The sequence below is a fragment of the Gobio gobio genome (genome assembly GCF_949357685.1).
Source record: "Gobio gobio genome assembly, chromosome: 5".
In the NCBI taxonomy this organism is placed as follows: Eukaryota; Metazoa; Chordata; class Actinopteri; order Cypriniformes; family Gobionidae; genus Gobio; species Gobio gobio.
In genome coordinates this window covers 57,813,262-57,823,521 of record NC_137101.1, presented here as the reverse complement: position 1 = coordinate 57,823,521, position 10,260 = coordinate 57,813,262, and the positions used below count along the sequence as shown (strand labels likewise).

The 10,260-nt window shown below is 42.4% G+C and overlaps 1 long non-coding RNA gene across 1 annotated transcript; it reads left to right on the top strand.

Annotated features, from left to right (window-relative positions):
• Window positions 1-1,470: 1,470 nt before the first annotated feature.
• Window positions 1,471-3,359, top strand: LOC307126855. The gene is made up of 3 exons (XR_013816553.1): window positions 1,471-1,554; window positions 2,820-2,942; window positions 3,036-3,359. It is a non-coding gene; the product is annotated as an uncharacterized lncRNA (long non-coding RNA).
• The last annotated feature ends 6,901 nt before the right edge of the window (window positions 3,360-10,260 follow it).

The window sequence follows — 10,260 nt, the reverse complement described above, 5'->3', positions numbered from 1 at the left end:
CCACACCACAAAACACCATTTGACCAATTAATTAAATATAACAGCAAATAAAAATAAATATACACATTTTCTAACTGTTGTTTAAAACAAGTTTTTTCTATATTTGCAAGGCTATTTGCTGTCTTTCCGTGTTCTTTTGAGCTTGATTGGTCAATCTGAACGTCATCCAGAAATCTGGCCAATGACAGTGCGCGCCTTCAGTTTGAATTATACACCCGTTGCCGTTGCCGTTGGAGTTGATCGTGGCTCGCGGGGACGCGACGCGATCGCGGCTTCTAATCTTCACGTCGGTCTATTAATGGCATTGCATGGACCATTTAAACCTGTTAAAATCTTATTTTGGACGAATTTTGATGGTGGGATGTCGACTGAGAACGAAAAAACATGAATACGAACAGACTAAGTTTCCAATGGCGGACAGCAGACGGCAGAAGGTAACGTAAATCCCTTTATATTGTTTCTACTGCTCATCAAGATATAACGTTAGTGCATTAAAGTCATATGCTAATCGTGATTAACTTACATATTCTGTTTCTGTGTTTTGTTGTGTTGTAATATTGTTAAGATAGGGCTGGGTGTTATGGCGATCTGATGATACTGACTATTGTTAGCGATTTTGCTGTAAACGTTAACATTACCTTTTTATATTGCGGAATGGGAATATAGCGTATATAACGCAGCACTGACTGTACTAAAACTTTTTGACATTTTGACAAGGAAACATGCATGAATGTAGAATAATGAACGGGACATGCATGTGTTTAAATAAGCCTCTCTCAGACAGCATGCGATCCCGAAATCAATTATCTTTCTGTAAAATGCACACAGTTATCTCAGTAAGCCTGTCATGTGAGGTATTCACTTGATTTAAACAGTCAGTTATGTCTTAAGTAAAGTCAAACAGTTCAAGTTAACTTGGGGAAACCCGGATGCGTGTCATTCTGTGCATCCGTTCTTAAAGGGGCTGCAGCTTTGTCATCATTTTAATAAAACAAAAGAATAGAGAAGACCTTCTGCTTCCTTAAGAATCAAGTGATATTAATTAATTGAATATCATAAAGTGAAGACTTTTAGAGCAGTATTATTCTGTAGCATTTTAATAAAATATCTATCAAAATAAATATATTGTGATATCGTTATTGTAAAATAAAATTTCTCATGTATGTATAATTATATGGTCATAATGCCCATCCCTACTGTCAGCTAGTTTTAAGATCAAGCTTGTCATAAAATGTAACAGAGCTTTGGAATGAGTAATCTGAGAACACTGTCATGTACACTTGTTCAACAGAGAGGACAGGAAAACACCATACTTGGACTCTGAAGAATTATAGGCAAACCAGGATTTTGGATCTACTGTGAAGTTTTTGTATGGGCCTGGTGAGTATGTTTTGCAAGTCCATGTCCGTAAGTTGATAATTAATATTAATGTTTTATCAAACAAATTAATATTCATTTGTGTGTGTGCATGTTTCTTCCCCCCTCATGATCCAGAAGTTTTGGATCCATGATCCTGAAGAACTTTTACAGATGTTGACCCTGAATGTGTAAAAGGTAATCTTAAAAATTATTTTAATGTTCTCTGTTTTTTTCTGTAATGTAGACGCATGCATTTTCTGTGAAGTTGCTTTGAAACAATATCAGGGTTTTTCCTACATTGAAAATTTTTTGCCGGCCGCCAAAACAAATTTTTGTCCCGCCAAAGCCTTATTTGTTGAGTTATTGTGATTTTATGAATGATGTAGAACAGATGACTGCTGCGCTTGAGTTAACTGAGTGACAGAGAGAACGATCAGAGCTCCTCCCCCACTCGCACGCTCTCTGTCTTCAAAATAAGCATTCTTAGCTTTCTAATGTTTCACATATTACGTTAATCAAAATCAAAAGGTCGGAAGACCGAATCCATGTTGCACGTGGCGCTATCAGACGTCTTCCTTTAATTACCGCTGGGTGTGAAATGCGCTCAAAAAACATTGACTGATTCTCTGACCAGCTGCATAAAGCATACTTTAAATAAACAGGAAACAAATCCTATCCGGTTATGTAGTGTTTTCTGTGTGTTGACAAATCTTTCGCAATGTTCTAACAGACGGGATTCACACACAACGCGTCTGCTAATGTCCGATTTGCCACCTAATGACTCCTTTGAACTGAATCATTTTAACAACTGGTTAGAACTGAACTGTCCAACACTGAACTCACGAATTAGTTTAATCATTTACTCAGAACAACACCTGAAATGAGAACACAAGTGTGCTTACCCACTTTAGCAAGAGTGGATAGTAAGAATTAGTTTTAATTATCAACAGTCTTTCAGCTTATTTATGTTCATAATGTGTAGTAAAATAAATCGCCTAAAATCATTTAGTTTAGACTGGAGTGAAGTGAACCCAGAACAAAGTTGTTGTTAGCTAGCTGATTGTATATGGCAGAAAATTAGGCTATTTGTTCATTTTTTTAATATTGATATGATTACCAAAACAAACAATTATCAGTAAATAGTGTAAAAATGAGGGAAAAAAACAAACATCAAGGTATCAAAATAAGATAAGCAAAAGTTACAAACTTTCTTTGAATTTATTTCAAATTTATTGTCAGTTTTGTGCTTGCAGATCAAGTGGGTAGGGTATTTTTTTTTTAGTGTGTGTGTGTGTGTGTGTGGACGACCATGTCTGTCAGCCACCACCGAAGACCATTTTTGACCCAGGAAAAACCCTGAATATGTATTGTGAAAAGCGCTATACAAATACATTTTAATTGAATTGTTTTACTTGCTTTTATTGGCATTAACTATATATTATTAATGTATTATTTGGCAGGTCGCAAGATGTATTTTATTTTGTGAGACTTTGCTGAGGAAGTATTCTTTGGCTCAGTCTGAAAAGGCCCAGAAAAGAAACACTATGAAGAACATCACACAGAACCGTCAGAGAAAGAGACGGGTAAGTTAAGAAACCGGTTAAGCTTTTTCCCTCCAGAATGTTACTATACTCCTCTCTGAGTTTTAGTGGTTAATTTACTGTCATGTTTTGCAGTTGCTGGAAACCAGGTCCAGGGTTGCACAAACCAACACAGAACCTGTGGAAGACCGCAACTATAGACCTGATGAAGATGAAGATGATGCTGTTGTTGATGGAAGGCTTGGTTAGGCTAGCTACTACAAACCAGACTAGACTGACCCACACTACACATCACATCACCAGCCCATCACGGCAGTTTGAAAAAATGTTCAAAACTCAAACAACATTGTGTTAGAGTTGGTCACAATTATTTTATAATTATAATTTTAATATTCAATTGTTCCATTTTATATTTTCTTTATTCCTATGTTTATATACTTATACTTTTATTGGTTCCCATATATAGAACATTTACATATATTTTATATACACTTTTTAATTTATAGATTTCTTTGTCTCGTTTTATAATGTATACTTTGTATGTTTGTTCCTTTTTAGATGTCCATGTTGCTTTTGATCTCCATGTTTTGTATTGTTGTTCCTCTTACGTCGCCTTCCTTTAGAAACATTTTGTTCACTTATCTTTTCCCCCATTCATTTGAATGTATGTTTATAATGCTCTTTGTTCTTTTTATTTGGTTATATTGTTTACTTGGAATATTTATGTGTATTTTATATACACTTTTTTTTGTCTTATAAATTTATTGTTCTCATTTTATATTGTTTAATTTGTATATTTATTCTTTTCCTTTTTATGTTCACTGTGTATTTTATTCCTTTACATCTGTCTTTTAAATGCATTTTGTTAATTTTTTTTCCCTTTTTGTTTCTTTACCAATTCAATTTAACGTATATTTATGTTCTTTGGACTGTTTATATTTTTACATTTGTTCCTTTACATTTTCATCCCTTTTAAATACATTTAGTTCACTTGTTTTTGTTTCACCATTGTTTTAATGTTCGTTTATAATGCTGTTAAGAATGTTTTTTTTTTTTATATACCTTTTTAATAAATATTTCAGACTTTCTCAAATTGTTTTGTGTGTATTTTTCTTTTGGGAGGGAGAGGGGATTATTTTATATATATATATATTATATATTAATTAGCAAAATCTGCATAGCTGGCCTATAACCAATCAAGTCCCTATGCTACAAAACCTAGCCCACCCTTAGCCTTAGAAGTAACCAATAAAGTCACTTGACTGGGTTTTCAATGCGTCCTGTCCTCCAATAGCAGTCTGGGTTTTGGGAGTGGTTTTAAAAAAAACAACCAATCCAGTTTGAGATGAAGGACCAATAGGGGGTGGAAGGCAAAGCTGTTTAGAGGTGTGAAAATGTCTCCTGGGAAAAACTTGATGGGATTATTTGCCATGGCAACAAATGGCTGTAGCATGGGAGTATACGGCCACAACATACATCCGATTTGGTACCATTTCGGATGAATACGGACATATACGGATCCATGGAATTTGACCTATCCGGCCAGTATACTCCTGGATTCTTCCGAATTTCAGCAGTGTATACAGGAGTATCCTGGTCCGGATACACCTTTTTTCATGCAGTGAGCCTAATGTCATTTTTACTTTTTACATGTGTCATTATTGATGAACCACTATATACTTTATGGTGGTTTACACACCCTGGCGAGCCTATGATGAATAAAAACAGATAAAAACATAATCTTACCACAACAAATTCAGACGTTTCAGTCTAGCAGATGTCCATGAACACATTATCAGAAGTACAGATTCTTGCACTTTCCCATAACTCAGGATATTTTTTCATGTGAAGGAAAAGCACACATATAATGATTAACTCAGTCCACCGAATGATACGAGCACACATCAGTGGCTCAAGGCTGGAAGCTTACGCTGCTGTTTTAAACCAATAATCAGAACAAAAAGCAGTTGAAGGATGACGAGCATAATTCAGTTTAATTTAATTAATCTGACTCCATTAAAGTTGTTGTTCTTTAACCTCTTATTCTTTAACGGTAAAAGTCCACCCCCCAAGATTACTGTTATAAACATGAGCCCCATCTGAAAGGCAAAGGCGGAGGTGTTGCTGTAATTTATAATCATATATTTAGTATTACTCAGAGGTCTAGTTTCAAATAAAATTCTTTTTAAGCGTTGGTGCTTCTAGTGTAGATGATAAATCCCATTTGACTTTGTGCTGGCTACTGTATACAGGCCACCAGGACACCATACAGACTTTATCACAGAATTTGCTGATTTTCTATCGGACTTAATACTAAGACAGAAAGTCTGCAAACGCCTCTAGTTTTGTTTTATTCCATATAGACCCTTTTACTGTTTGTACACAATGATGACGTAGCAACGTATGCGCGCGCATTTTGGCAACAAACTATGGCGAGAATCAGCAGCTTGTCAAGCTACGCGAGCGGATTAAGCAACACAGACAGAGAAAGTTATTTTAAAAAGTTGATTTTATCAAATGGTATTCAGCTACCAGATCCGTGTACTATAGTGGAGTGGATAGAAGACGTTAGCAGATGGCCAAATATACAGTGGCCGGATATATACACGTATTTAGTTGAGAAACCGAACGTGTACACCCGAGAGAAATCACGAGCATATAAATCACTGGATGCTTATGAATACGTTGTCTGTGGGCATGTACAGAACGTCACCATGACATAGACTCTGAGTTTTGTGTCAGAAATTCTCCCTAGTCAAAGACAAGGACACAAGACAACGATGTATGAGGCTTGGGTTATTTACAATAACAACCCCAATAATATATATATATAAATAGGCCCCAAATATTATCTTTGTGGGATTAAACAATAATTCACACACGCATTTACACACTCAAATAAAATCACAGACGCAGATGTCACGGCATAAGACAGACGCAAATACAGTGTTGCCAAGTCCTCGGTTTTCCCTCGGTATTGGGCTACTTCATCACTGTTGCCACGAGCTGTTTTTCATGTCCGCGGGTTGAAGCTGTCACGGTTGAAGATCCACAGTCTCGGTCTGTGGTCTGTGTTTATGTTGTGCTGTCATGTTAATTGTTTCATGTGGGCGTCGCCGCTGATTGCTGATTAATGGCAGCTGTGTTCAATCTGAACTGCCTATTTATTCCCTTGTCTTTCGTCTCGTGTTTGTCAGATCGTTTGTTGGAGTTCCCTGTTCTGTTCCTGGTTTCCTCGTGTGTGCTTCCGTTTGGAGTTGGTTCCTCGTGTTTTTCACCCTGGATTATTGTTTCATCGTTGGATTCTTCACTTCTGATTCACTTCCACGGATTTCACCACGATCACCTCGCCACGGCCCACCAAAATCCCTGTGTCGCCGCTCTCTTGCTGTCTGTGTGTTCCACATCTGACTATCTACTTGAATAAATGAGATTTTTTACTTGCACTTGCATCCCTCCTTATTTCCCGTGACAGAACGATCTGACCACACAATATGGATGCAGCAAGTTCAGCAGCATTAACGGAGTTTATCAAGCACAGCATTGCACGGATGGATCAGCAGCAGGAGAGCATTTCCTCTACCGGACGCGCCGTGCAGGCATTGGTGACACAGGTGTCCGAGCTCTCTCAACAGCTACAAGAACTTCGAGCTCCCGCTGCGCCACCCACACCGTCCGTTCCCCCTCCACAATCCACTCAAGGAGATCAACCGGAACCACGCTTACCTACACCCCAGACTTATGCCGGTGAGCCGAGTTTTTGCAGAGCTTTTTTGAACAAATGTTCACTGTATTTTTCTCTACAGCCACGCACCTTCGAAAGGGAGCAGTCCAAGGTGGCATTTGTGTTGACCTTGCTCACCGGGCAGGCAGCTCTGTGGGGAACGGCGGTGTGGGAGAATCAAGATCCGTGCTGTTCCTCGTTCCAGAGACTCGCCGCCGAAATGAAGAGAGTGTTTGACCGTGCGGTCACAGGAAAGGATGCAGCTCGACGTTTGGTGGGACTCAAGCAAGGTGATCGCACGGTGGCGGATTATTCCATCGAGTTTCGAACATTGGCGGCGGAGTGCAACTGGAATGAGGAGGCGCAGTGGGACGTCTTCCTGCATGGGTTGGCCGACCGTGTACAAAAGGAGATCTACGTTTTGGATTTACCTCAGAGTCTTAATGGACTGATTGATCTTGCACTACGGGTGGATGCCCGTATCAACCGTCTGGAGAATCTTCCTCGTTCCGACTTCGCATCCCGGGGTGCGGAGGCTCGTGGAGGCAACAACAGAGACACGGTCGGTCCTTCTTTCGATCCAGAACCCATGCAGGTGGGGAGAGCTCGGCTTTCCCGGGAGGAGAGAGAGCGGCGGAGGTCCCAAGGACTGTGCATTTACTGTGGAGGAGCTGGGCATTTCTTGAACACCTGCCCAGTAAAAGATCGAGCCCGGTAGTAACATTGAGGCTACTATCGGGTGGGATCTCCGCTGAAAAGTCCTCACCATCCACTCTTCTCCCGGTTAGACTGAGGTGGGCCACACACACGCTCACCTGCCACGCTCTGTTGGATTCGGGGGCTGAAGGTAATTTCATGGACACACAGTTTGCACATCGCTTTCAGCTACCCATCATTCCTCTCACGAAACAGATTTCTGTCAACGCTCTCAATGGTCAGGATCTACCCAACATAACACTCACCACCACATCTATTACCCTCATCACTTCTGGCAATCATACTGAGTCTATTCCATTCCTTCTCATGGATTCACCCCTGGCCCCTATTGTTCTCAGACACCCCTGGCTCACACAACACAACCCCAAGGTGGACTGGCGTCAGCACACCGTCCTGGAATGGAGCACTCAGTGTCATAAGTCTTGTCTTGTGTCTGCTTGTTCTTCTGTGTCTGCTTCTGTGTTACAGGAGAAGGCTGCGGATCTATCAAACGTGCCCGCAGAGTATCTAGACCTGAAGGAGGTGTTCAGTAAGTCCCGGGCTGCTTCTCTTCCTCCGCATCGTCCCTATGACTGTGCTATAGATTTAGTTCCCGGTAAGTCTCCGCCTAAAGGCAAGTTATACTCTCTGTCCATTCCCGAGAGGGAGGCCATGGAGAAATATATTTCTGATTCTCTAGCAGCTAAGTTCATTCGCCCTTCCTCTTCTCCGGCGGGGGCGGGGTTCTTTTTTGTTGGAAAGAAGGATGGTTCCTTGCGACCTTGTATTGATTACCGGGGGTTGAATAACATCACGGTAAAGAATACTTATCCTTTGCCGTTGATGTCTTCAGCCTTCGAGAGGTTGCAAGGAGCGTCCGTCTTCACGAAATTGGATTTAAGGAACGCTTATCATTTGGTCCGCATCAGGGAGGGGGATGAATGGAAGACCGCTTTTAACACCCCTAGGGGGCACTTTGAATACTTGGTCATGCCCTTCGGGCTCTCCAACTCCCCGGCGGTCTTCCAGGCACTCGTCAATGATGTGTTGAGAGACATGGTTGACCAGTTCATATATGTCTACCTGGACGACATATTGATTTTCTCCTCGTCTCTCCAGGAACATGTTCAACACGTCCGACGAGTGCTTCAGCGGCTGCTAGAGAATGGGCTTTTTGTCAAGGCGGAGAAATGCGATTTTCATGCACAGTCTGTTTCTTTCCTAGGGTACATCGTCTCGTCTGAGGGAATTTGCATGGATCCTGACAAGGTTAAGGCTGTGGTGGATTGGCCAAGCCCGGATTCCCGTAAGGCCCTACAGAGGTTTCTGGGCTTCGCTAATTTTTACCGGCGGTTCATTCGCAATTTCAGCCAACTAGCCGCGCCTCTGACAGCCTTGACCTCCTCTAGAACGGCGTTCAGGTGGTCCGAGGCAGCTGAGGCTGCATTCGCTAAACTAAAAGGCCGCTTTGTTTCGGCTCCCATCCTCATAGCCCCTGATTCTTCACGTCAGTTCGTGGTGGAGGTCGATGCATCAGAGGTGGGGGTAGGTGCAGTTCTATCTCAGCGATCTTCCTCAGACGATAAGATCCACCCCTGCGCGTTTTTTTCTCATCGTTTATCTCCAGCCGAACGCAATTATGACATTGGTAACAGAGAGTTGCTGGCAGTCAAGTTAGCGTTGGAAGAGTGGCGTCATTGGTTGGAGGGTTCGGGGGTACCTTTCATTGTTTGGACTGACCATAAGAACTTAGAGTACATCAGAACGGCTAAAAGACTTAACTCCAGGCAAGCTCGGTGGGCACTTATTTTTGGACGTTTTGATTTTTCTCTCTCGTACCGCCCGGGTTCTAAAAACATCAAACCCGATTCTCTTTCTCGTATTTTTGATCCTTCCGAACGCCCGTCTACTCCCGAGTGTATTCTTCCTGAGACATTAGTGGTCTCCACTCTGACATTGGAGGTCGAATCGAAGGTCAAGTCGGCCTTAGAAGGGGTAACGCCTCCGCCCGGATGCCCACCGAACCATTTATTTGTGCCGGAGAGGTTAAGGTCCAGTGTTATCAAGTGGGGGCATTGCTCCAACGTAGCCTGTCATCCAGGGGTTAATCGCACCAGTTTTTTGGTCAAGCAACGATTCTGGTGGCCTGCCATGGCTCATGACATTCGCAGTTTTGTTTTGGCTTGCGCGATTTGTGCCACTGGTAAGACTTCCAATCGTCCCCCAGATGGGTTGCTCCAACCGCTGTCTGTCCCTTCGAGACCCTGGTCCCACATTGCGCTAGATTTTGTCACCGCCCTCCCACCCTCCCAGGGGAACGCGGTTGTTTTGACCGTGGTGGACCGGTTCTCGAAGGCGGCGCATTTCATCCCTTTGCCTAAATCACCCTCTGCTAAGGAGACAGCGGTAACTGTCGTTGATCACGTCTTTCGGTTACATGGCCTCCCGATGGATGTGGTCTCCGACAGGGGGCCCCAATTTGTGTCCAAATTTTGGCAAGAGTTTTGTAAGTTGCTGGGGGCGACTGTTAGTCTTTCTTCGGGATTCCACCCCCAGTCCAATGGTCAAACCGAGAGAGCTAACCAAGATTTGGAAAGAATGTTGCGATGTTTGGTTTCCAAGAATCCTTCCTCCTGGAGTCAGCAACTCTCTATGATTGAGTAAGCACATAATTCGTTACCAGTGTCTTCCACGGGCCTCTCACCGTTTGAATGTAGTTTAGGTTACCAGCCACCTATCTTTCCCAGTCTGGAATCCGAAATCGCGGTCCCCTCCGCTCACGCCTTCGTCCAGAGGTGTCACCGCACTTGGACGAGAGCACGTGAGACTCTTCTCCAAGTGGGGGCGCGCACCAAGGCTAAGACTGATCGCCACCGGTCGAAGCCTCCCGTATACGTCGTGGGTCAAAAAGTGTGGCTTTCTACCAAGAATATTCCTCTC